The following is a 26,154-nucleotide window of genomic DNA, read 5'->3' on the forward strand; positions in this document are numbered from 1 at the left end:
CAAGTCCAACGGGGCATGGAAGATCTTTAAATCCCATAACCCTTACAACTGCATTGTCTCTTTTTATGAATCAGGGAATGTTGATGGTGTTCTGAGAAGCATCTAGTCTAGGGGTTCTTAAGCAGGGGTCAATGGACTCCTATGGAATTTGTGGGAAGATTTCAAAAGGTCTTTGAACATGGGTGGGAAAAATATTTTTTTTTATTTCAATATAATTGCTTTCCTTTGTAATCTTATCTATTTTATTTTATTCATTTAAAAACATTACTCTGAAAAAAGGTCCAAAGGCTTTACCAGACTGCCAGGGAGGTCTGACGGTAAAAAAAGATTAAGAACCCCTGATCTAATTGTCATTGTATAGAACTTTAAAAAGGAACAGTGCCTTTGTAAGTGAAAGATAAGGTATGAGGAGGCCAAAAGAGAGTGAGAGGATAAAGCAAAGTTTTCAAAGCTGCCTGGGATTTCTCAGTCTGGTGGCTGGATATTGTGATGTCCAGCATTTTGGATATATATATATATATATATATATATATATATATATATATAGCACAGATGGTACTGGCCATTGAATCCTCAGGAGGCCTTGGCCCAGGGCCCTGGAGATAGATAGTACAGAGGTCTAGAAGAACTCAGAGGACTATGGAATAGCTTAGGAACGGTCCTATTGGGAAAAAGCACTGACCAATCTTTCTGGCAACTTTCAGGGCTATGCCCTGGGGGGTTATAGATCCAATTTATGGGCTTCTTCCTAATTCATGTCTTTTGTGCTTTTATTTAACAAAATGAATATTTGCCCACTAAAGGTATATTATGTCTCACTCCTGCCTCTGGGAAGGAGGAGATTATTATTAATGAATATGGGAGAACACGAATAGAATTCCCCCTTTTTTGCATCATGGAAAAAGGAGGATGTACAGGAAACCTGTCTTTTCAACTGGCTTAATCCTCTCAGAGAGAATGCTTCAATGGTCTCTATTGTCTCTAGTCCCTATTAAAATGGGACAAGAATAGAATGTTTAGACTTTGCTATTGAGGCACTGTGCAATTGTCCAGATAATCTAAGCAAAACAAACCAAAACAGAACGAAACAAACTGTTTGAGGAAAAGGCAACTTTAAGGCCTGAATTATCTCAGCTGGTTCTCTCTGTTCAGTTTCACAAACTCAACCCCTTAGGTTTCCTTTTCTTTGCAGACAGGCCAAGCTGTATCAAAGGGAGTTTTCCTTAGCGTTAAAATTGTCAAATACTAACAGAAGTTGTTTTTTTAGCTTTATTGTGTCTGCTTCTAGTTCAGCCAGTAAGGGGATTGAACCAGCTGACTTCTAAGATCCCTTCTAGTGGTAAGTCTATGAGCCTATCATCTATTTTCCTACCTTTAGTAAAAAGCTCACATTTGGTCCAGACCTGTGCTTTCATCACTGTGAGGAGAGTCATGTGAGAAGTTAAGCTCCCTGTCTAGGTTCACAACACTAGTATGTGTCACAAGTAAGGCTTAAACCCAGATCATTCTGACTCCCAAAGGTGGTTTACTACTCAAAGGAAGTAGCTATAACTTGTAAAGGGTTAATATATCTATTGGGATTGGAATAGGGATAGGGATGAGACCAGGCCTGTGATTTCATTGGTATAGGGGATTCAAGGATGAGAAACTGCATCTATCAATGCAGATCTGACACTTGGAATCTTAGAGTTGCCTCAGGTACTCAGTGGTTTGTCTGACATATTTGTCCAGATATGTCATAGGTGAGATTTAAACCCATGTCTTTCTGGCCCCAAGGCCAGCTCTCTATTCCCTCTGCCACACACATCTATATTTCCAAGAAATATGTCCAGAGTAGGATGCCCTCTGATTTGGGACTTTTCTTCCTAATTGTCTAAATACTAGATTTTGGCCTTGTGAATTCCCAGATAAAGGCAGATAGCTAAGATTTGGGAGACAGTTGATCTATAATACTTGCATGTTTTAAACCTGTTGCTTTATGCTTGGCTAAGTGCCTGTCATGTGTGTTGGTTGCCAACACAACAGCTCAGCTCATTTAGAAAAGCAAGTAAGCTAACTTCCTCTGGAACAGCAGCCAGTAATATTCCACAGTATCCCAGTGAGAAAATGCTAAGCTCTGAGACATGGCCTACCTCAGGCAGTGTCCTCTCATGCTGGTTTCCCAAGTCAGGCATTGAAATGGCCTCTCAGATAAGCCCTTGACTGTTTTTTTTTTCTTTTCCATGTTACCCCTCTTCTTGCTATATCTAGGCTTAAAATCTCAGAGTCAAGGGGCAGCTAGGTGGTACAGTGAATAGAGCACCAGCCCTGGAGTCAGGAGGACCTGAGTTCAAATCTAGCCTCAGATACATAATACTTACTAGCCATGTGACCTTGGGCAAGTCACTTAACCCAACTGCCCTGCTTTCCCCTTCCAAAAAAAAAAAAGCAAAATTAAAAAAAATCTTGGAGTCATTTTAAATTTCTTCCTTGCCCCCATATCTAATCATTTGGCAAGTCCTACTGACTATTCCTCTAGCATATCTTTGACAACTATCATATTGTTTCTTTTCTGTTCCCAATATCACCATCCAAGCTCAGGCCACTGGTACTTCATGTGTGGACTGGGATAACTTAACTGGACTCTCTCTTTATTCTTTATACTCCTTCAAATGGAGAATCTTCCCATCCAATCTACTTCAGGGAGTTACCAGCTTAATCTCCCCGAAGGACTACTTTCATGGCGTCACGCTTCAGCTCAACCATCTGCAGTATCAACATAAAAATCCAAAAGATTTTCTCTAAATGCTTTAGCCTGAATTTAAAAACCTATCAGAATTCTGTTCCAGATGACTTTTCTATCCTTCTCTTCCTCACCTTCCATAAATGAATCTTCTACTCTAGTTAACTGGTCTATAAACCTTGCCCCAAACATACCTTATATTTTTCATCTGCCTGCCTAGAGACAATTAGGTGGCTCTGTGGACAGAGTGCTAGGCTTAGAATCAGGAATACCTGAGTTCAAATTTGATTTCAGACACTTACTAGCTGTGTGACTCTGGGCAAGTCGCTTAACTGCTGTCTTCCTCAGTTTCCTCAACTGTAAAATGGGGATAAAATAGTATCTACCTTCTAGGGTTGCTGTGAGGATCAATAAGATAGTATTTGTAAAGCATTTAATGTGGTTCTTGGCACAGCGTAGGTGCTTAGTAAATGCTCATTCCTTCCCCCCTTTCTTTTTTTCAGCAATCTCTCAGACTAGAATATCTTTACTCCTATCCAAATTCTCAGGAATCTTTTCCTGACAACTCTGGCTGGAAAGGATCTCTTCCCTTGCTAATCTTATATAGTGCTTATTGTCTATTCATTCTAACTTATTCTTCCATTGATTTATTCAGCATATATTTATTAAGCAACAAGTATGTATGAAGTATCTTGTTAGATGTTAAGAGGGGATAATGGAGTTCAGATAAGATGATATAATCCCTGCCCTTATGGAGTTTACAATCTAGTAGGAGGATAAAAAAAAAACACCTAATAAGGTAATTATAAAACATTGCATGACAAATGCATTAGAGTTACAAAATAAAATGCTATATTTAATGTAAAGAGAATGTTGATTACAGATTGGGGAAGATATGGGAAGGCTTAATGGAGGAAGGAGCATTTAAATTGGTCTTTAGAGGAGGAACAGGAATTCAACAGGGGAAGGAGAGGGCTATGAGAAATAGGGAAGAGCACAATCAAAGTTATGGAGGTAGGAGGGAACATAACATGTTCAAAGAGATAGTTGACTGGTTGGAGTATAAAGTGTGTGGAAAGTAATAATATAAGATAAGTCTAGAAAAAGTAAGGTGACTAACATCTCACACAGTATACCAAGATAACGTCAAAATGGGTACATGATTTAGACATAAAAGATGATGCATAAGCAAATTAAGAAAGCAAGGAATAGTTTACTAGTCAGATCTTGGAGAAGGGAAGAATTTATGGCCAAACAAGATATAGAGAACTTCATGAAATACAAAGTGGATCATTTTGATTCCATTAAATTAAAAAGTTTTTGCATAAACAAAACCAATGCAACCAAGATTAGAAGGAAAGCAGAAATCTGGGAAACAATTTTTGCAGTCAGTGTTTCTGATAAAGACGTCATTTCTCAAATATATGGGGAACTGAATCAAATTTAGAAGAAGACAAGTCATTCCCCAATTGATAAATGGTCAAAGGATATGAGTAGGGAGTTTTCAGATGAAGAAATTAAAATTAACTATCATCATATGAAAAAAATGCTTGAAATAATTTTTGATTAGAGAAATGCAAATTAAAACAACTCTGAGATACTACTTCATATCTATCAGACTGGCTAATATGACAGAAAAGTAAAATGATAAATTTGAAGACATGGGAAAATTGGAATTCTAATGCAATGTTGGTGGAGTTGTGAACTGATCCAACCATTCTGGAGTACAGTTAAGAATTATGCCCAAAGGGCTATAAAACTGTGCATACTCTTTGATCCAACAATGCCACTCCTAGGTCTGTATCCCAAAGAGATCATAAAAAAGGAAAAAGGACCCACAAGTACAAAAATATTTATAGCAGCTTTTTTTGTGGTGGCAAAGAATTGGAAATTGGCTGAACAAGTTGTGGTATATGAATGTAATGGAATACTATTGTGCTATAAGAAATGATGAGCAGCAGAATTCAGAAAAACCTGGAAAGACTTACACGAACTGATGCTGAGTAAAGTGATCAGAACCAGGAGAACATTGTACATAGTAACAGCAACATTGTGTGATGATTAGCTCTTTTCAGCAGTACAATGATCTAAGACAACTCCAAAAGACTCATGACAGAAAATGCTGTCCACATCCAGAAAAAGAACTGTGGAGTCTGAATGCAGATTGAAGTAGACTATTTTCACTTTTTTTTCCTTTCTCATGGTTTTCCCCTTTTGTTATGATTCTTCTTTCACAACATAACTTATGTGGAAATACGTTTACCACGATTGTATATATTTAACCGATAATTAGATTGCTTGCTGTCTCAGGGAGGGGAGAGAAGGAGGGAGAAAAATTTGGAAGTCCAAATCTTATAAAAATGAATGTTGAAAACTATCTTTACATGTAATTAGAAAAAAATAAAATACTATTAAGTGGGAAAACAAGTAAGATGGTGTCAGAGTGTGGACCTATTTATTATTGCAAACAGGTTTTACACTTGACATGTTCAGGAATAGGAAGCCACTAAAGTTTTTTGTTGTTGGTATTGTCGTGTCTGACTTCTTGTGGCCCCATTTGGGGTTTTCTTGGCAAAGACACTGGAGTGGTTTGCAATTTCTTTTTCTAGCTCATTTTACAGGTGAGAAAACTGACAAAGGAGGGAAAGTGATTTGCCTAGGATCACACAGCTAGTAAGTGTCTGAGGCCAGATTTGAAATCAAGAAGATGAGTCTGACCGCAGGTCTGGCTCTTTATCCATTGTGCCATTTAGTTGCCCCAGGAGGCAGGTGGATAGAATGCCAGGCCTGGAGTTAGACTCATCTTCCTGAGTTCAAAATTTGGTATCAGACACTTAGTAGGTGTGTGACCCTGGGCAAGTCACTTAACCCAGTTCGCCTCAGTATCCTCATCTATACAATGAACTGGAGAAGGAAATGGCATACCACTGCAGTGTCTTTGCCAAGAAAACCCCAAATGGGATTATGAAAAGTCAGAACAATTGAAACAACTGCACAATAACAAAGATTTGTGAACTGGTAATGACATGAGGAGATCTACATATAAACATGGTTATCCTGCTAATGGTATGAAGAATATAGTTCATAGGAAGTTAATGCATCTATCCAGGTGGGTGGTAATAAGGGCCTTGCCTTTATCGGTGGCAGTGAGGGCAGAAAGGAAATGATGGATGTGAGAAATGTTTGAGGTGGAATCAAGTGACCTGGTAACTAACTGTTCACAAGAAAAAAAAAGGAAGAATCAAAGATAACCCCTACATTATGTACTGTGATTATGGGGTCATAGACAGAAATAGTGAGATCAGAGGGAGGAGTAGTTTTGGGCAGAAAGAGAACAAGCTTGCAGGCGGATAGAATTGCCTCAAAGGCAGTTGGAAATGTGAATATGGGACTCAGAAGAAAGGTTAGTAGGACTGGAGGTTTTTTTGAGATACATCTTTATAGAGATTGTAAACTATGAGATTGCCAAGAGAGAGGGTAAAGAAGGAAAAAAAAATGCTTGGGGAATATCCAAAAAGTCAGGGGACAGCAGGAATAGTAGTTGAAGAGATAGGAGAATCAGCAGAAGGTGTTACCTCTGAACCAAGGGAGGAAAGAATTAGGAAGAATGTTTGAAAGTGTCAACATCTTACATTAAGGAAAAAATAACTTACACACTCAATTGGGTATTTTACCCTACAGGAATAGGGGGGAAAGGCATAAGAGTGGGGATAATAGAAGGGAGAGCAGTTTGGGGGAGGGGATAGTCAGAAGTAAACACTTGAAAAGAGACAGGGTCAAAGGAGAAAATAGACTAAATGGTGGGCTGGATAGGATGGAGGGGAATATAGTTAGTCTTTTACAATATGACCATTATGGACACATGTATAACCTATATTGAATTGCTTACCTTCTCAATAAGGGTGGATGGGGAGGGAAGAACAGGGAGAATTTGGAACTCAAAGTTTTAAAAATGTGAAAAATTGTTTTTACATGCAACTAGGGAATAAGATATAAAAGCAATGGGTTATAGAAATCTATCTTGCTCTACAAAATAGTAAGGGGGAAGGAGATGGGGGGAGTGGGGTGATAGAAGGGAGGGCAGACTGTGGCAAGGGGTAATCAGAATGCATTCCATCTTGGGGTGGGAGGGAGGGGAGAGATGGGGAGAAAATTTGGAACTCAAAATCTTGTGGAAATGAATGTTGAAAACTAAAAATAAATAAATAAAATTTAAAAAGTGTCAAAATCTTCAGAAAGATCAAGAAGGATGGGTTATTAATAATCTTTGAGAAACTGCTCCCAGGAGAATGCTTTGGGCTAAAACTAAATTGTGAGGGAAAGTGGGGGACAAAGGATGGTGATCAAATGGAGATATTGGGTGTAGATAGCTTTTTCCAGAAGTTTATTAGTGAAGGCAAGAGTAATGGTAATGGGACTTAAGATTTTCCTGCCTAGTAATAATTGGCCCCAGGTGGAGCCCATTGAGGGAAGCTTGCTTAGGGGGGAGGCTTGCTTGTAGGAAGGCTTTCACACTTTTTGCTACTTTTTAATTAGTCACTGAATCAAGAAGGTTGTGATGCTTTCTGGCTCTGAGAAGTGTATATATACTGAGCTGGTATTTTGCTTTGGGGGCTGGATTATGAGAAAGATCTTGGGATTCCCTGGTGGAGATTCTGAGTGGCCATATGTTCAGTTATAAAGGCTCTCTCCATCCAGTTATGTATGTAAAGTATATAGTTGATTCAGGTAGTCAGAGCCCTGTCTTTTGTTCTTTATTTCTCTGCTTGTATTTTCTCTGAAGTTCAGGGTGCCGACTTTTGCTCTGAACTAGTGAATGTGATTAAAAAAAAACATTGTTGACCCCTTAAATAGCTATCTTTCTTAGGAAAACAGATCTAAGAACCTGTGCTAGCAGACGTCCTGGGTATACCAGTGTGGTTGCCGATACAGCAAGGAGAGAGATTAGACACTACCGTGTTTCCCCGATAATAAGACACTGTCTTATTAAATTTTTTTGGACAGAAAAACACCAGAGGGCTTATTTTCAGGGGAGGGCTTATTTTAATGAACATTGACAGCAATTTTAATAAACAGGTAAATGTGAACAAAAAAATGTACCTTTATTCAATAAGCAAATCACTGGGGAAGAACAGGATGACGCGCTCACTGCTGCAGCTCTGATTGGATGCAGCTCGGAGCGCGGCGTGCGTTTCACGGGGAGGGGGAGGGGGAGAAGTGCATACAGAGGGTACCATAATGTAGCGTGTAGCGCAGGGGATCACCTTCACTACAGTAGCAATCTCAATAGGGCTTATTTTCGGGGGAGGGCTTATTTTAGAGGAATCTTACACAGTAAGAGCAGGGCTTATTTTTGGGATAGGTCTTATTATCGGGGAAACACGGTAGCTGGATGGGATGGGAAGATCAAGAAGACATTTTGTTGTCTTTTTTTTTTCTTTTTAGGATTGGAGGACATATATAGCTCATATTTGGCTCATTTTATGTTACTGGTATTGTTATTTTTTTGGAAGTGTCCATGTCTTATGTTCTCAACTAGATTGTAAATTCCTAGGAATCAGAGCCTATATCTTATTTAGATATAACTTGGTGCCATGGAAAGAGTTCTGACCTTGAGTTCAAGTCTCAGCTCTATATCTTTTATTTTATGCATGACCTGGGATGAGTCACCTATCTTTGCTGAGCCCAAGTATTCTCATTTATGAAATATGAGGTCAACAATCCTTGTAAAACATGGTTGTTGTGAGGAGGCACTGTATAAATGTAAGCTGTTATTATTAATACTATTACTAATGACAATTATAAATATTTTCAGGATGATCTGGATTAGCTGGATTTCATGCCACGCTCCCTACAGCTCATTTTTATCCTCAGCTGCTTTTGAGCTGGTTTGTGAGATGTTACTGCTTATAATTTTCCATCACTCACCCCCTTGAAAATGAGATTGTTCTCTACGTTGGTGCTGCCCTGGCCCGTGGTTGCTTTCAGCACCCTTTTTTTGTAAACCAGATCTCTGATTTCATTTTCATTGAGCATTCCTTCCCTCGATACATTTTGGCTTCTTCTCTACAGCTTGTCTTAGGGAGTTGCCTTGGGCACCAAGAGGTTAAGTGGCTTGTCCAGAGTCACAAAGACAAGTCAGATGCAGAACTCAAGTCAGATCTTTTTGGTTCCAAAGCTAGCCCTCCATCCATTCTACCATGTACTCTCTCTTCTGTAGATTGGTATTGATTCATATATCACCGTGGCACAGACACTTCATAGATAAATTAGAGAGCGCACTTCACAGCTGTTGTTGGTCGTTTGTACTTGAAGAGAACCAATGACATCATGATGTTGGGGTCAAAGTACAGTGTGTTTGACTGTAGCTGATTGGTCCAATAGGAGCTCAGAAGGCTCTACCAAAGGGCACAAATAGTCCATATGAACATTTGGAATGGAGGACTCTCTAGACTTGTGCATCTCACATTTCCTCTGTGCTGCCGTGATTCTGCTTTGCTCATAGAGCACAGCGCCTTCTTTGATGGAAACAACCCCATTCTGGTTGGTCCTGTGCCAGTGACTCCTGTGTCTCACAATTGATACTAATGTTCTCTGGAAAAACCTTGAGAGTGTCCTTGTACTGTTTCTTCTTATCTCCATGTGAGCGCTTCCCTTGTGTGAATTTCCCATGAAATGGTCTTTTAGGGAAATGTACATTCGACCTTTGAGCTACATTACCAGCTCACTGGAGTTGGGCTCTCTGCAGTAGACTTTAAATGATTGGCAGGCAGTCCTGCTCAAGAGAGGACTCAGTGTCTGGCACCTTATCTTGCCAGATAATCTTCAGAATCTTAAGACAATTCAAATAGAAGAACACCTCACCACTTCGCTGCTTAGATTATGAACTCATCAATGTGGGCATACCTTCAGCGGTACAGATGACATCCTATCCAGGTCTTTTTCTGTGTGATTCTTATCCATGCCTCCCTTAAATCCTCTAGAGAGGATTTGAGGACTTAAGGGAAAACTTCCTCTGGATCTTTTAACATTCTGTGGGTCCAGTGCAGCCTTCAGACTTTCCATCTGGTATGCCTTGCTCTTGGTAGATGATTTGCCTATGTCTTTTTTTGATTACATGTTCCTTGGATGGCATCTTTTGTGCTACTTCTTATATGAAAAGGACATGTAGGTTTTAATTGAGAGTGGTGATTGGTATTTACAAACTCAGGTAACACAGGGACATTGACTTAGGAAGAGAAAAAGAACCCCAGAGGGAATCCTGGGTCAGAGGCCACTAAAATCCATGAGGGTCAGGAGGTATCAAAAAGGGGGTTCTAAAAGGGATGGGACTACTGAATGTCACTCTATTTCCTTACCAAGAGTAATGTAACCTTCCCATGTCCTTATGGGATTCATATAGAAGTTACAAGGGTTTGTCTCTTATGCAAAAATGTTCTTTCAGAAAAATTTTGAAAAGTAGTCAGTAAAATTACTACTCTTAAGGTTATTTCTGAACTCTATGTGGGTTTGATTAGGCTTTCCTGGCTACTCCTTTTAGAAGAAAAGAAAAATATCAGTTAACTAATTTGAGAGACACGGCTTGGCCTATCAAAAAGACTGTAACAGAAACTGAATTAAAATTCCCAACCGTGTTATCTACCCAGTTTATCAGGTCCTTTTGTTCCTTCTTTTCTGGCCATTAAGGTATTGTAATGCTTGGGAGGGCAGAAGAAAATCACCTCAGGTCTGCATGTACCCTTTCCTGTGATGATTATTTATTGTAGGACTACTCATGCTCATGTGGCATTTTCTCAGAGTTTCGTAGAATGTTAGACCTATAATAGACCTGAGAGATCATTTAGAATAACTCCACAATTTTCCAACTGGAGAAACTAAGTTGCAGGCTTGTTCAAGATCACCCAGAGAAGGTTCATTATATCAATCACTCATCATTCAATCTTCTGTTCAGAATCGGCCAGATTCAGACAGTACATATGAAGACTACTCCAAAAAGTACCCTTATCACGGAGGCTATTAAGTTAACAAGCTTTTAGTAAGCATCTCTTGTGTTCTGGCCAGTATACTCAATGTCACGGGCATAGGTGTACATAGGAGCCTGGGCCTAGAGTGCTATCAAACTGTGACCTAAGGTCTTATGCACGCCTGTGGCTTTAGAGTATACAAAAGGGTGAGGAGTCATTATTTCTCCTCTTGAGATGTTTACAGCCTTATTGAAAATAAGAAACATACACATAAGCACATATATATACATATATACAAGTATGTGTACATATCGATGTACATATATACATATGTGTATATGTACATGTATATATGTGTGACAAAATTGGAGAATGTTACACTTAGTGCCTAAATTACACAGCATGGATTACAAATGTTTTTGGACCTTGGTAAAGAGAAAGATTATTGAGGGTTGAAGTAGTCAGGTATGACTTCATGGAGTTCTTGGAACTTGAGTAAGAGAAGTATCTAGTTGCTGAAGAAGATTTGGGGAGGGAAGTACAGGAGAAAGCCTTGAATGAAATGTTTTTTTTTTTTTAATGAGTATGTGTGTGTGTCTGTGAATATACCTACAAGGTAAGGAGACTGGCTAGAATGGAGTATAGAATGTTTTGGTGAATAGTGAATGATACGGCAATTAAAAAAAAAAATAGTGACCTTGAATTGTAGGCCCAGAATCTTGAACTTTGATCTGACAGTCAATGGAGAGTCATCTGAGGTCTAGAGTCAGGGTGTGATGGGTGAATATGGTATTTTGGGAGCACTAGTATGTCAATCCAGCAGCTTTGCTAAATTAAGAGAAACTTGTCTACAGACTGGGTTCTACGTGATGAATTTTTTAAAACCACCTAGTATGTTGTTGAGAAACTTCAGTCTGTGTTGAGAGATGGTATATTCACACTGAGAGGATATCAAAAAAGATTCTACAGTGTTGTTCAGGGACTGATCTCAGGAAGACCGATGGGAAGAAATGTAATTTGTCTTTGTTTAGCTACTTGGATAGTGCTGCTGGGGTGTAGATACTAGAAGTGTTGAAGCTGTAATCTGGACAGTCTACTTAGGAAAGAGAAAAAATACATACACATGTGTGCACACACATATACACACAAGCACAGCACACATACACACATGATATCCACATATGTGGATACACATGTACACATATGCACACATGCCCACATATGTGTATGCACACATACACGTGTTCTAATCAAGGCAGGAGCAGCATGAAGTAGTGGGTAGGGCACTGACCTTGAAGACAAGAAGGTCTGAGTTTGAATCATACCTCAGGACAAATCACTTAACTTCTCTTTGTCTCAGTGTCTGTTTCTTCACCTATAAAAGGAAGGGATAGGACACAATGACTTCTGGAGTCCCTTCCAACTCTTTATCTATAATCCTATGGGCTTAACATTTATAATCCTATGGGTTTACCACTTGGTAAAGCTGGCCTATAGTCTTTTTTTTTTTTTTTTTGCTTTTTGAAGGGCAATTGGGGTTAAGTGACTTTCCCAAAGTCACACAGCTAGTAAGTGTGTCAAGTGTCTGAGGCTGAATTTGAACTCAGGTCCACCTGACTCCAGGGCTGGTGCTCTATTCACTGAGCCACCTAGCCACCCTGGCCTATAGTCTTCATCAAAGCAAAGTGTTGGATGAGGGGTATGATCGCCAGGGTGAGCTGCAGAGAGAGAGCTGGCAGTCTCATTTTACTGCTTTCTCCTATATGACCATAGATATCATAGAAATCATGCCATATCACTGCATCATTTCCCTAATTCTGCATAATACAAAAAGTAGTCACCTTCTTTTTGAGGCACCATGGAAACACATCTGTACTGGGAATAAGATCGCCTGGGTTTTTTTTTTTTGGGGGGGGGCTCAGGCCTCAGTTTCCTCAGCTGTAAAATTGTAAAATGAAGAGGACCGGACAACACAATCTTTAAGTCTCCTTCCACTGTGCTTTGATTCTAATATGATCTAGGAAACCAAGGATAAATTTATAATCTGCAAATTTCATTTTAAAATTTAGTTTTTAGCCTCTTTCCCTGAATCCTTCTGTTCATCAAACACTAGGCTTCTCAGTGTTTCACTTTTACTTTGTCTGTGATGGGGATAATGAGATTGGTATCAGGAAGGATAAATTAATTAATCGTCACAGTGTCCCAGTGTTTTTGTGCCAGCTAAATGGCAAGCCTGTCTTACAGAACTCTGCTGCACGTTGCCCAAGTGTCAGAGGCACCATTGTTAATATAATGTACTTTTAAAAACCAGATACTGGGAGGCTTAAGAAATATACTGAAACATGGACCAGGGCACTGATGCCCCAGGGGGATGAAAGAGATAGCACAGAGGGATAGCAGGAATGGTGGTAATAGGGACATCAGTTTCTGGGATCTGTCACTGGTTGTCTGATTTAAGAGGTTTTAAAATATAAAGTTGAAGTGTGGAAGAAGATATTCTGATTCTGCATCCTTTAGAAGACCATTACTTAAACTTCAATTTCTATCCCATAATCCTAATTTTATTCTTTTTTTTTTAATTTATTTTTTAAGGGGCAGCTAGGTGGCACAGTGAGTAAAGCGCCAGCCCGGAGTCAGGAGGACCTGAGTTGGGTTCCGGCCTCAGACACTTAACACCCACATGAAAAAAAAAAAACCTAGCTGTGTAACCTTGGGCAAGTTACTTAACCCCAACTGTCTTCCAAAAGGTAAAAAAAAAAATACATATTTTTTAATTTTTTGCTTTTTTGGAGGAGGGAGGACAGGGCATTTGGGGTTAAGTGACTTGCCCAAGGTCACACGGCTAGTGTGTCAAGTGTCTGAGGTCACCTAATTTTATTCTTACCAGTTGGGTGAGAAGGTGAGAAATAACTTACATTTATATAGTGCATTAATGTCTACAAAATAGTTTCCTCACCACAACTCTGTGAGGCAAGTAGTATAAGCTATTAGTAATTTCATATTACATATGAGGAAACTTGGTTTCAGAGAGATTAAGTGACTAGACCATGGTCAGATAACTGGTAAGTACTGGGTTATTGTTGTTTAGTCACTTCAGTCATGTCTGACTCTTCATGATCCCATTTGGGGTTTTCTTTGCAAAGGTACCAGAGTGGTTTGTCATTTCCTTTTCCAGCTCATTTTGCAGATGAGGAAACTGAGGCAAACAGGATGCCTGTAGCTGGATTTGAACTCAGGTTTTCCTGACTCTAGGACCAGTTCTCTATTTACTGAATCACCTAGTTACCCTCTAATTGTTGGGACTGGGCTTCAAATCCATATATGTTGACAAGTCCAAGACTTTTTCTGCTATGCCACATTGGTAGACAAGAAAGAAAAGTTTAGGGGGTGGTGGTGGTGGTATATCTTACTTAAGAGTCTGGTTATGGCCAGGAAATGATGTCAAGTAAAATAAAAAGGGATATCAATATTTTATTTTATTTTTTGCTTTTTTGGAGGGGGTAAGGCAGGGCAATTGGGGTTAAGTGACTTGCCCAGGGTCACATGGCTAGTAAGTATTAAGTGTCTAAGGTTGAATTTGAACTCAGGTCCTCCTGACTCCAGGGCTGGCGCTCTATTCACTGTGCCACCTAGCCACCCTTCAATATTTTATTTTTTAGTCTTAGTTCTGCCACTTATAATTTTAATTTTTTGGAACAGAACATACAGAATTTTTTTTCATTGTCTGTGTGTTTCATTGGGATTGTAAATTCATTGAGGTCAAGGGCCATTTCATGTTTGTGTTTGTAACCCCATTGCTAGCATAGTGACTGGTGCATTGTAGATCCTTAATTCATGCTTTTTAAAACTGATTTGAAATGAAAATAGAAAACCAAGGTATCAGGACTACAAAATTCTTCATCTCTTTACATTTATTTTGGTTATCTTTGTACAAATTAGTATATTTTCTTTTAAATAATTTCTTTGGAATATATTCCAAATAATATTACTGGGTCAAAGGGAGTGCTTGATTTCATGACTCTTCGCATCTTGGCATAGCCAGATAGACCTTTAAAAAGATTGAGTTAAGAGTCTTTCCCTTCTTTTTTTTTTATTTTTTTATTTTTTTTTATAAAGCAATCAGGGTTAAGTAACTTGCTCAAGGTTACACAGCCAGTTATTATTTCTGGGTGTGGTGCTGAGTATCTGAGCCCAGATTTGATCCAGGTCATCCCGACACTGGAGCCGGTGCTCTTACTCGCTGAGCCACCTGGCTGCCCCTAAGCAATTGGGGTTAAGTAACTTGCTCAAGGTTACACGGCCAGGTGTTTCTGGGTGGGTGCTAAGTGTCTGAGCCCGGGATTCGATCTCCAGGTCTTCTCAACACTGGAGCCGGTGCTCTTACTCGCTGTGCTACCTGGCCGCCCCGAGTCTTTCCCTTCTTTGGATATTCTTTATTAATTGTACAATCTTTCTTTTATTAATACATTAGCACTGGGTTAGGTTATTTGATTACTCAACTTTTGAATGCCAAGAGTAGGGTCCTGATGCAGAGAACACAGGACAGACAATTTTTAAAGAAATATATTTAATGAATTTTATAATAAAAATAAACCTATGCAAACAAAATTTCACTAAATTTCTACTAAGAAGCCTTATCATGGTAGAGAGATGCATCTGGGTTTTTGCAATTTATGTTAAGAGAATGTTAGTTGTATAATTTTCTACCAAGTGAACAGGGGCCTAAAAACGGTTTGTTGTTTGAAGACCAGTTAAAAGTTTGCTCATGAACGGATTTTTTTTTTTTTTGCCCTTCTGCAACATCTGAACACTATCTACCTAGGTATACACAGTGATGTCAAACTCAAATAAAAATGATCCTGGCTAACTATATATTAACTTAGAAAACCACAAATTAATATTCTCTCTGTTACATAACATTTTTATTTACTTTGTAAAACATTTCCCAATTGCATTTTATTCTCGTTCTGGCAGCATTAGGATTACTTTGGACCTGCATGTTGCAAGTTTGATTCCTCTGGTGTGGAGAGATTGAGGTCTGCATCGTAAGTACCCACACCAATAGTTCTGAGAATTTTTGCTCATGGTTCACTATAGGAGAATCACATGTTCATACGATTACCAGTATAAGCTTCACAAAATTCATGGCACACCTATTGAGAACTCCACCCAGGTATAGCCTTTGAGAACCACTGACCTACGTTGATGAAATTGTGTGTTTTTGTAGTACTGAAATATACACTTGGTTATTTTTTTTAAATTTTTTAAAAGCAATTGAGGTTAAGTAACTTGCTCAAGGTTGCATGGTCAGTTATTTCTGGGTGTGGTGCTAAGTATCTGAGCCCAGATTCGATCCCCAGGTCATCCTGACACTGGGGCCGGTGCTCTTGCTCACTGTGATACCTGGTTGCCCCTACACTAGGTTATTGATACCAACTAAAACAAAATGAAGGTAAATGCAATCACTAACTCTCTTATGGTCTTCATAATTGCATTAATGTATTTTTGTACCTATGTATTGAAATCATTGTGCATGCTTTACTATTGTGTATTGACCTTTTCATATTTCTTCATAGTCCTCATATTTGTCATTCTTCATGGTACTTCCTTCCTTTCATTAAATTATCCCAGTCCACTTAACCACTCCCCAGCTGTTGGGCATTTGAGTTGCTTCCATTTTTATTTTTTTTGTAGTTCTACATAGTACAGTTATAAACATCTTAGTACAAATAGTTTTTTTTTTTCCTTTTAAATTATCTCTTTGGGACAAATTCCAAGTAATAGTTTTATTGGGCCAAAGTGTATGGCCAATTTTGTGGTTCTTGGCATGTCTACACATCTTCAAAATGATTGAATCAACCCTCATTCCCACCAATAGTTTATATATATTTCCCTACAAAATCCTTCTCCTTGGGACAGGTGAGTGGTACAGTGTATAAGAGCATTGACTCTGGAGTCAAGAGCCCCTGAGTTCAAATCCAGCCTCAGACACTTGGCAGTTACTAGCTGTGTGACCCTGGGCAAGTCACTTAATCCTGATTGCCTCACAAAAAGCAAACAAAATCCTTTTCCTTAACACATTGTATGAACTAACTTTTTTTTTTGTTCTTTGGAGGAGGGAAGGCAGGGCATTTGGGGTTAAGTGACTTGCCCAAGGTCACACAGCTAGTGAACTAACATCTAAAAAATTAATGGTTAGTATTTTATTGGTTGCAGGTGAGAGATATAGTTACTGACACTCTGAAAATTTAGAATTTATTTTTTTTCATGAAGTAGTGTGATATGCTGGGAAGAACACTGATTTGGAGTCAAGAGATCTGGTGTTGACTCCCCTTTTACTGTGTGACTTTGGATACATTGCCTAAACTCTCTATATTTGATGGTGGAACTGGGCAATGAGGGAGGATGTAGTCCTTAGAGTATTCTATTTCCTGTCATCTTACTACATGATTAATAGATAAAAATAAAATAAAAACAAAAATAGATAAAATTGTGTAAGGGGCCTGGTTAATAAGGGCCTACTACTTTAAGCAATAGAATTGTGTTCTGTTACTATTCCTTGTCCATCTATTACATGGTGAAGCAAAGGCTTTTGGTTGGTTTCTGAGTCAGAATCGAGTGTGTGTACAAAAGGTTGGGGCAGATGGTACCTCTCAATTTCACTGGTGGAGTATGAGTGAGGCGGAAGAAGAAATGCTATAAGCCTCCAGGTGGGGAGGGTAGAGGTAATGGAAATAGTATCAGCAGATGCTTTTGTGACCACCTTATCTCTCCACCCAGGCTTCTATGTAACTTTGGATGCATAGCGCTGTTCTTCTTCTTTCTAAACTTAGATAAATGAGTATCAGAGGTGGAATGGACCTTCTGAGTTTAAAAGGTCAAGAGAACCACGAGAAGTACAGGAACTGGGGTCCATCACAGAGTCTGTTGGTAGCCATAGCAACTAAGTCTGGTGAGGAGTTAGTCCTGAGGAATGACGTACCGGACCCAGCTAGCAAGGAATGGAAATGATAGCAAGACACTGGGTTCTATAAAGCAGTGGAGCAGCTCATTCATCCACTACGCCACACCTATGTGTGAACTTGGTGAAATGTTTGATGATGTTTGATGTATAATGAAATGTTTGAATATGTGAAACGTTTGATAAGGACCACTCCATGTCTGAGTCTACTTTTTCAGTGACTGAGTGAGTGTGTAGAGGAGAGTATGCCCTGGTCTGGGGAGGGGGGAGGGGGGAATGTTTTGTAATTCTCTCCTTGCTATATTGTTTTTCCTTTTTTTTTTTTAAATAAATATTTAAGAGAAATCACTTGGTCAAATGATATTGGAGTGATTATCACTGATGATCAATAATGGGGAGAGCATATTGGATGGGAACTTCTAAGTTATAGTATTAGAAAGATACCCCAACCCCTTAGACTACTCCTAGAACCTTTAGAGGAGACAAAATAGTCTTGCTGTTAGGAGGGCAAGCCTAGAGCATGTCCTATGTGGGAAATGTGGGGTTTGGATTCAGCCGAGAGAGAGAGAGAGAGAGAGAGAGAGAGAGAGAGAGAGAGAGAGAGAGAGAGAGAGAGAGAGAGAGAGAGAGAGAGAGAGAGAGAGAGAGAGAGAGAGAGAGAGAGTTGACCATAGGGGAACATACAGTGTCAGGAGGACTGAAGGGAAGTTTCCATTACTTTGAATTTTACATATTGCCCTTGAAGAAGCAACACAAAATAGAAAAAAGGAATTCTGGTTCTGGAATCAAGGGGCCAAGTTTCAAGTCCTGGCTCTGGCACTTACTAGTTACATGACTGTGTTATTGTTTTGTTTTTCAGTCATGTCTGACTCTTTGTGACCCCATTTGGGGTTTTCTTGGTAAACATACTAGAATTGTCATTTTCTTCTCCAGCTCATTTAAACAGATGAGGAAACTGGGCAAACAGGGTTCAGTTACTTACCCAAGGTCACACAACCAGTAAGTATCTGAGGCTGGATTTGAACTCCGGAAGAATAGTCTTCCTGCTTCCAAGCCCAGTACTCTATCCACTGTGCCATCTAGCTGCCTTACTATGTGACTATAAGCAAGTCATTTAAACTCCCTGAGCTTCAGGTTGAACATCTGTGAAGAAGGAATAATAATGTTTGCCCTACCTAATTCCTAGGGCTATGATTTGGAGTTCTACCTTTGTCTTAGCTGGGTACTTAGGCACAGAGATCCTATGGAAGAGGTTCATAATGTGACTTAACATAACTCCTCAGCTACCCAATGTTATTAAGAATCTCAAATACAATAAAACACTAATTTCCTATCATGGTTGTTGATATAAAGTACTTAAACTTTGGACTCCTGCTATATGTTGTCAGCAGAAACTTCTAAAGCAATCTTTCCATATAGCTTATTAAAGCACATTAACCTTTGTACTCAGTATTGGCCCAGGGTACCTAGCTAATACAAATAGAGTGCACTAAAGCAATAGTGTCACATTCAAATAGAAACATTGGCCACGAAACCATACATAAGGATCCTTGTGAGCCAAAACCACATATTAACCTATTATTTCTTATTGTATTTTTATTTATTTTGTTAACTATTTTCCAATTATATTTTAATCAGGTTCATGTTACACTCTTGTCAGCTGGATGTTTGACACCTGTGCTCAAAGTCGTGACTTCCCTTTTATAGGTACGAGGGAAGTCTAAGGAAGCAAACTGTTGTAGCCTGAGATTAGTTCAAGCTGGTCTATTTTAGTGCTTCAGAATTGGGATTGTAATGGAGTAAGACATTTGCAGACAGGTAAAAAAAGAAAAGGCAGCCACAATGATTTGGTTGATCAATTTTCCCACCACCATTTTGGCCATGCTAATGCACCACTTTAGCCTGAGGGAGAGGAACTGCCTCATACTGAGCTGGTTTTTGTACTTAGACCACCATAGATCCCAAACTTTAGTCCCCTGGGACCAATTAAGTCTCAAGGTGAGTTTCAATACATTTTAAGAAATGCTAGCTAGCTTAACACCCCATGGCAGATATCGCTCCTGCCATATCAGTACTTTCATTTTGAATTTTTTTTTTACTATACTTAGAGGATCACAGGCTACAGTATTAGAGCTGCAGGAAACCTAGAGGGTTTTAAGTGACTAATTCAAGTGCACACTTTGTTCCACTTACTCTGGGTGTAGGTTGTGATATTTGCCCAAGGATTGAAAATTCATAGCTATGGCTCTGTTTGCCACACAGAACTCCTGAAACATCTTTAGCAGGGGAGTGACATGGTCAGACTTCTGCTTTAGGAACATTATTTTGTTACCTTATTCACAATGGATTAGAGAGGGGAGAGACTGGAAACTGGAAGTCCAATGAGAAGGTTGCTGAAATAGTCCAGTCAATGGGTCAGAGGGTCCATGGCCCCCCAAGGGCTTCCTGGACAGATTGCAGTGGTTCTATGAAGCTCTATTAAGGTTCTATTAAGCTCACATTACATTTTAATTTTCACTACATTTCCTTAAATTATTAAAATATTATTCTGAGAAGGGGTTCATAGGCTTCACCAGAATGCCAGAAGAATTCACGACAAAAACAAAAGATTAAGAACCCTTGTGATAGGCTCTGAGGACGTGACACAGATATAAGCATAAGGGAAGAAAGTCCCTGTTCCCAGAGAGAACTTGTTCCCAGAGAGAAATGTTCCCAGAGGAACATCCATTCTGATAGGGGAAGACAACTTCTACAAGGAAGCCGAAATGCAGGTTAAGAGCTTACACGGAGAAACAGAGGCAAAGTCTGGAGAATGAGGAATAGATGGTCCGTGTTCTTTTCCAAAATGGAGGTCCCTGTAAGAACTCAGCAGTGGGAGAAGATGCAGGAGGAGTCAGCTGAGACATAGTTGGTAATGGTTCAACGGCAACTTGGCAATTCCCTTGAAGTGGAAGGACCTCAGAGAACTGTGCTGGATTCTGTGCAATTTAATTTAAATACTCAAATATATCTGTGTTTTATCAGTTTTGATGTCCTCCCAATGAGGCAGATAGCAGCCCATCCATGCCTGCCCATCCTATGTCTCTCTTGCCCATATCTTCCCATGACTTCACCATGGAGATCCATAGAACATGCTGGGTCCCTCCCTGGTTTTCTCCAGAAATCCTGAGAATACAATTAAAGCGTGTGGGCATGTGCACTCGCCACATAAGTACTCCATCTTTTCTTCAATGATGACATTTTCTTCTTTGAATTTCATCATTGGTTTAATACTACATACAATCATTCATATCTATCATATGCCTCTCAATTGCCCTCTGTGTGATATTCATTTTTTCCCTTAAAAAAAGGATGTATATTTATTAAACATACAGGATTAAAAGAACATTTATTTTAGATTCTTTGGAGATTTGGGGGTTCTGTGTTTCATGGCCAAGTAACAACACTAGTAAAATACTGGTGTTAAAAATGGGTCTTTGTTTCTAAGAGGAGCATAAAGGAACTTTGTAATTTGCTGAAGGCAATCAAGTTTGTTTTTCTTTTCATTTTTGCTTTTTGGTGGGCAATTGGGGGTAAGTGACTTGCCCAAGGTCACTTGGCTATTTTTTTGTTGTTGTTGTTAAGCGTCTGAGGTGAGATTTGAACTCAGGTCCTCCTGACTCCAGGGCCGGTGCTCTATTCATTGTGCCACCTAGCCGACCCTCAAGTCTGCTTTTCTTTTGACTTAACTTGTGCATTTGTATTAATTAACCCAACTACAAAGCATTTATTAAGCACTTACTATGTACCAAACACTAGGGTAGACCCTTGGGATTACAAAGACAAAAAATAAAACCATCTTACCTCTAAAGTACTCAAGGTACAAGTTTACATTCATTCATTTTCAATTAATGGAATAAGTTTCAATTAATTAATTTCTAATTAATTCTCTCACAATAGGAAAAAAGAGAAAAACATAACCCTTGTAACAAGTATGCATAACCAAACAAAAAAAATTCTTATACTGACCATGTTCAACAATAAGTCTCATTTCATATCCTGAGTTCATAACCTCTTTGTCAAGAAGTGGGTAGCATACATCATTATTAGTCTCTTAGAATAGTGGTTAGGTTTTGAATTGATCAGAGTACTTAAGCCTTTTAAGGTTGTTTGCCTTTCCAATATTGTAATTGTAATAAAAAAAAATCTTCTCTTGGTTCTGCTCATTTCACTCTGCATCAGTTCATGTAAGTTTTTCTTAAGTTTCTTTGAAAGAGTCCCTTTTAACATTTCGTATAGCACAGTAATATTTCATTATATTTATATATCACTCTGCAATGCCCATTTAATTTTTAGTTCTTTGCCACCACAGAAAGAGTTACTTTAAATATTTTGTACAAAGGGGTGCTTTTCCTGTTTTATTGATCTCTTTGGTTTATAGGCTTAATAGTGGTTTTAGTAGCTTTATGGGTATAATTACAAATTGCTTTCTAGAGTGCCTGGACTAATTCACAGTCCTACTAATGGCATCACTGTGCCTATTTTCCCACAGTCCCTGCAACATTTGTCATTTTCTTCATTTGTCAACTTTGCCAATCTTATGGGCATGAGGTAGAACTTCAAAAATATTTCAATTTTCATTTCTCTAATTACTAGTGATTTAGAACAATTTTTTTTTCATATGGCTATTGATAACATATTTCTCCCCTTGAGAACTGCTTATTCATGTCTTTTGGTCATTTGTCAATTGGTGAATGGCTTTTGTTTTTATAAATTTAAATTGGTTCCTTATTTACTTCAGGAATGAGATTTATCAGAGAAACTTGCAGCAAAGATATTTTTCCCAGGTATGTTTCTCTTTCAATATTAATTATATTGGATTTCCTTGGGAAAAATTAATTTTAAGTAATCAAAATTGTACTTTTTAATCTTTGATCCTTTGTATCCCTTGTTTGGTCATGATCTCCCCTATTCATAGATCGGAAAGATACTGTCTTCCTTGTTGTTTTTGTTTGTTCCTATCTAAATCATGTGTCAATTTGTAGCTTATTTTAGGGCATCGAGGTGGTGCAGTAGACAGAGTGCTGGTCCTGGAATCAGAAAGACCTGAGTTCAGATCCAGCTTCAGACACTTACTGACCTCTAGGTCTTCATCAGCCTTAATTTCTTCAACTATAAAATTGCTAATTGTTAATAAATACATCTACCTCCCAGGGTTGTTTATAAGGATCAAATGAGAGATAATATTCATGAAGTGTTGTTTAATACATAACAGGTGCTATGTCAACATTAGTTATTACAATTTTAGTATATTTTGTAATTGCCTGAAGGCAATCTGGTCCACTCTTCCTCCTGGTCCATTTTTGGTTCAACTAGTACATTTGAATCAATTAATCAAACTAACTAAAATAATTTATTACACATGTAGCTATAGGCCAGACACTCTGTAATAGACCATGCAGATATAAAGATAACCACCCCTCCCCCCTGCAACAATCCTAAATATTGCAATATCATTTTCCATTAATTCTTGCAGTTTCTTGGCTTGTCCTTTATAATCTGACTTGACAACAGTCACATCTATGCCAGATAAATTTAAATTTAAAACATCATTCTTTTAAAGAAAATTTCTGGCTTTGAATTTATAAGCTACAGGGTTCAGAGAGGTAGGTATTGATCTAAATCTCATTTCTGCCAGACTGCAATTCAGTTTTCCAAGCAGTTGTTGAGTAGTGAACTTGGGACTACGGGTTTATGCTAAGCCACCAAGGGTGATTTGCTTCCATTATATTTTATACCTAATGTGTCCCACTTATTGACCTATTTATTTATATCAAATAATTTTGATGGTTACTGTTTTGCTGTATAGTTTGAGATGTGGTGCTGCTAGGCCTCCCCCCACCGCTTTCCTTCTTACTTTTTTTCTTTTTTTTTTTAAATTCAATTTTTAATTTATTAATTTGTTTCCTTTTAGTTTACAGGATTCAATTCCACAATTCCTTGAATTTCACATTTTGTCCCCCTCCTTCCCCTCCCCCCCATGGCGTCTTATAATCAAGTATAGGATCTGTAAATACTTTCACATTATACAATGGTCAGGTTATAAGGATGGATTATACCAGCTGGAATGAAAAATGGTAAAGAGGACATAAAATCAAATAAGAGAATGAAAAAGATCAGGTATTTTGCTTCCACCTGGATATAAATTTAGTTTTTTCTAGTTCTTTCTCTGGATGCACGTTTTTCTCTCCATCATGCATCTTTTGTGGTTGACTTATATCCCTGCATTGTTGAGAAGAGTCCAGTCTATCAAAGATGGTCATCACACATACGTTGTGTCTGTAATTGTGTACAAACCTCCTGGTTCTACTCTTCTCACTCAGCATCAGTTCTTTTAAGCCTCTCCAGGTAAATATGAAGACCGCCTGCTCCCCGTTTCTTATAGCGCAATAATATTCCATAACCTTACTTTTTTTTTCATTATTTACCTTAAGATTCTTTACATTTTGGTCCTCCATTGAGTTTTGTCATTAGGCAAGCAGGCAGAGAGCTGGCGCAGTGGATAGAATGTTGAACTTGGAGTTAGGAAAACCTGAGCTCAAATCAGGCCTTAGATACTTAACTAGCTGTGTGACCTTGGGTAAGTCACTTTACTTCTGTCTGACTCAGTATCCTCATCTGTAAAGTAGGGATAATAATAACACCTATATCTCGAGATTGCTGTAAGAATAAAATGAAATGATATTTGGAAAGAACTTTTTAAATCTTTGTTTTCAATCCAAAGGGAATTTCTTTCAAATTTCACTAGGTACCAGATCCCCTCTATCCCAGTAATGAGCTCCTTTATTTCATGCCTCACCCTATGTTTATTATAAGAGAGTCATTGAACAAGATAATTTCTGTTATTATTTCAAGGAATTGTGGTTTTGATATAGGGATAGTAGATACTTTTACTGAAGAGAGATTTCAAAGTGGTATTTTGTTATGCTGAATCAAATGCCTTTCCCAAATCAACAAATTATAAGTATCATGAGCTCTAATATTCTTTATATATTTTAGTCATAATGAGATTGCAGTTAACATTTTATCAATTATTTGGATAAAATTTTATGTGGCCTATCCCAGAGATGGGGAAACTGTGGCTTTGAGATCACATGTGACCCTCTGGGTCCTCAAGTGTGACTGTAGGGCTGCACTTCAGGACCTAGAGGGTCACATGTGGCCCCAAGGTCACAGGCTCCCCACCCGTGGCCTTTCCCTTCCCTCATCCCCTAGCAGACTCAAATCCAGCTCATTATAAAATCTTGTGATTACTGTATGGGCCCTGTTAGCCTTGAAATCTTTGTGTTCTGGCCAGTGACTGATGAGCAAGTTTCCTCTCTTCATTCCTTCCTACACTTTTTATTTTGGGGTGGAAAAGAGTGTGTAGGACAACGAACAAGAATGATTGGGTTGTCATATTCATCACAGTTCTTTTTACATTGTCATCCCCCCTTCCCCTCCCTCCCCCCCCATTCCTCTTCTATACTTCCCTATGGCTATTGAGGGCATCATCCTTCCAATCACCCAGTGCTCTGGTCTGGGCCTCACTCAGGCCACTCGCCTGGGAGTTTCAGTTTGATAGTGGAACAAATGAGAAACTCATAGGTCATTCAACAGTTAACAAAGAGAGATTTACTTAGCCAGAGCAGGAGTATATTTGACAAGAATAGACACTGAGGGCTGAACAAATCTCCCATCAAGTGCAATCACCAACCAAATATCTGAAATACTCTCCAATTCCTCTTGGCTATTTTGAACTCAGGCAATGAGGAAATCACATTTAAGTCTTATGAAGCCAATTAAGTCACAAGCCATGTCTCAATACCTTTTAAGGAAAAACTAACCTTAGCATCCACCTCTACTCCTTGCTTTTCTCTAATCCACACATTCAATCTGTTGCTAAATACTGTTTTTAAGTTCTAAAGTGTTACTCACATCTTTCCCCTTCTTTCTGCTCACACAGCCTCCACCCTAGTTCAGCCTCTCGACTCTTCTTACCTGTACTATTACAACACCTTCCTAATAGGCCTCCCTGCCTCAAGTTTCTTCTTTCTAATAATGGCTGCCAAAATGATTTTCCTAAAGTTCAGATTTAGCCATGTTACTCTCTTGCTTAGTATACTCTAGAGTGGCTCCTAATTGAATTTAAGATCAAATGTTATTTCATCTACTTAATAATTTTTAATTTCTAAATTTTATAATGTATATACTCTTCAGTCAGGTAGTAATTTCATAAATTTGTAAATGGGTAAGCATGCATATTTGGGGCATATGCTCATTTTCATTTTCAAGTGATGAGTTTTCATGATCAGAAAAATTTGGAGGCCACTGGACTAGAGCATTGTCCTGAATCTAGCAATATACAATTTAGCAGGGATAAATGTAGAGTCATATATGTGGATTTGAAAAAACTTCACAGAAATGGGATAGTTGGACACAAATATGTCTGAAAAAAATCAAGATGTTTTAATGAACTGCAAGCTTCA

General features: G+C 38.6%; 1 long non-coding RNA gene across 1 annotated transcript in view; it reads right to left on the reverse strand.

Moving 5' to 3' along the window:
• LOC138145153 (uncharacterized) overlaps positions 1 to 26,154 on the reverse strand; it is an 80,905-nt gene that overhangs the window by 19,169 nt on the left and 35,582 nt on the right. Inside the window, exon 2 of the long non-coding RNA XR_011164123.1 lies at positions 11,978 to 12,061. This is a non-coding gene — a long non-coding RNA (uncharacterized lncRNA). The remainder of the gene's footprint in view (positions 1 to 11,977; positions 12,062 to 26,154) is intronic.

The sequence above is a fragment of the Petaurus breviceps genome, unplaced genomic scaffold (assembly GCF_028583685.1).
Source record: "Petaurus breviceps papuanus isolate PSGF00001 unplaced genomic scaffold, PetGlider_PUasm1.0 90730, whole genome shotgun sequence".
In the NCBI taxonomy this organism is placed as follows: Eukaryota; Metazoa; Chordata; class Mammalia; order Diprotodontia; family Petauridae; genus Petaurus; species Petaurus breviceps.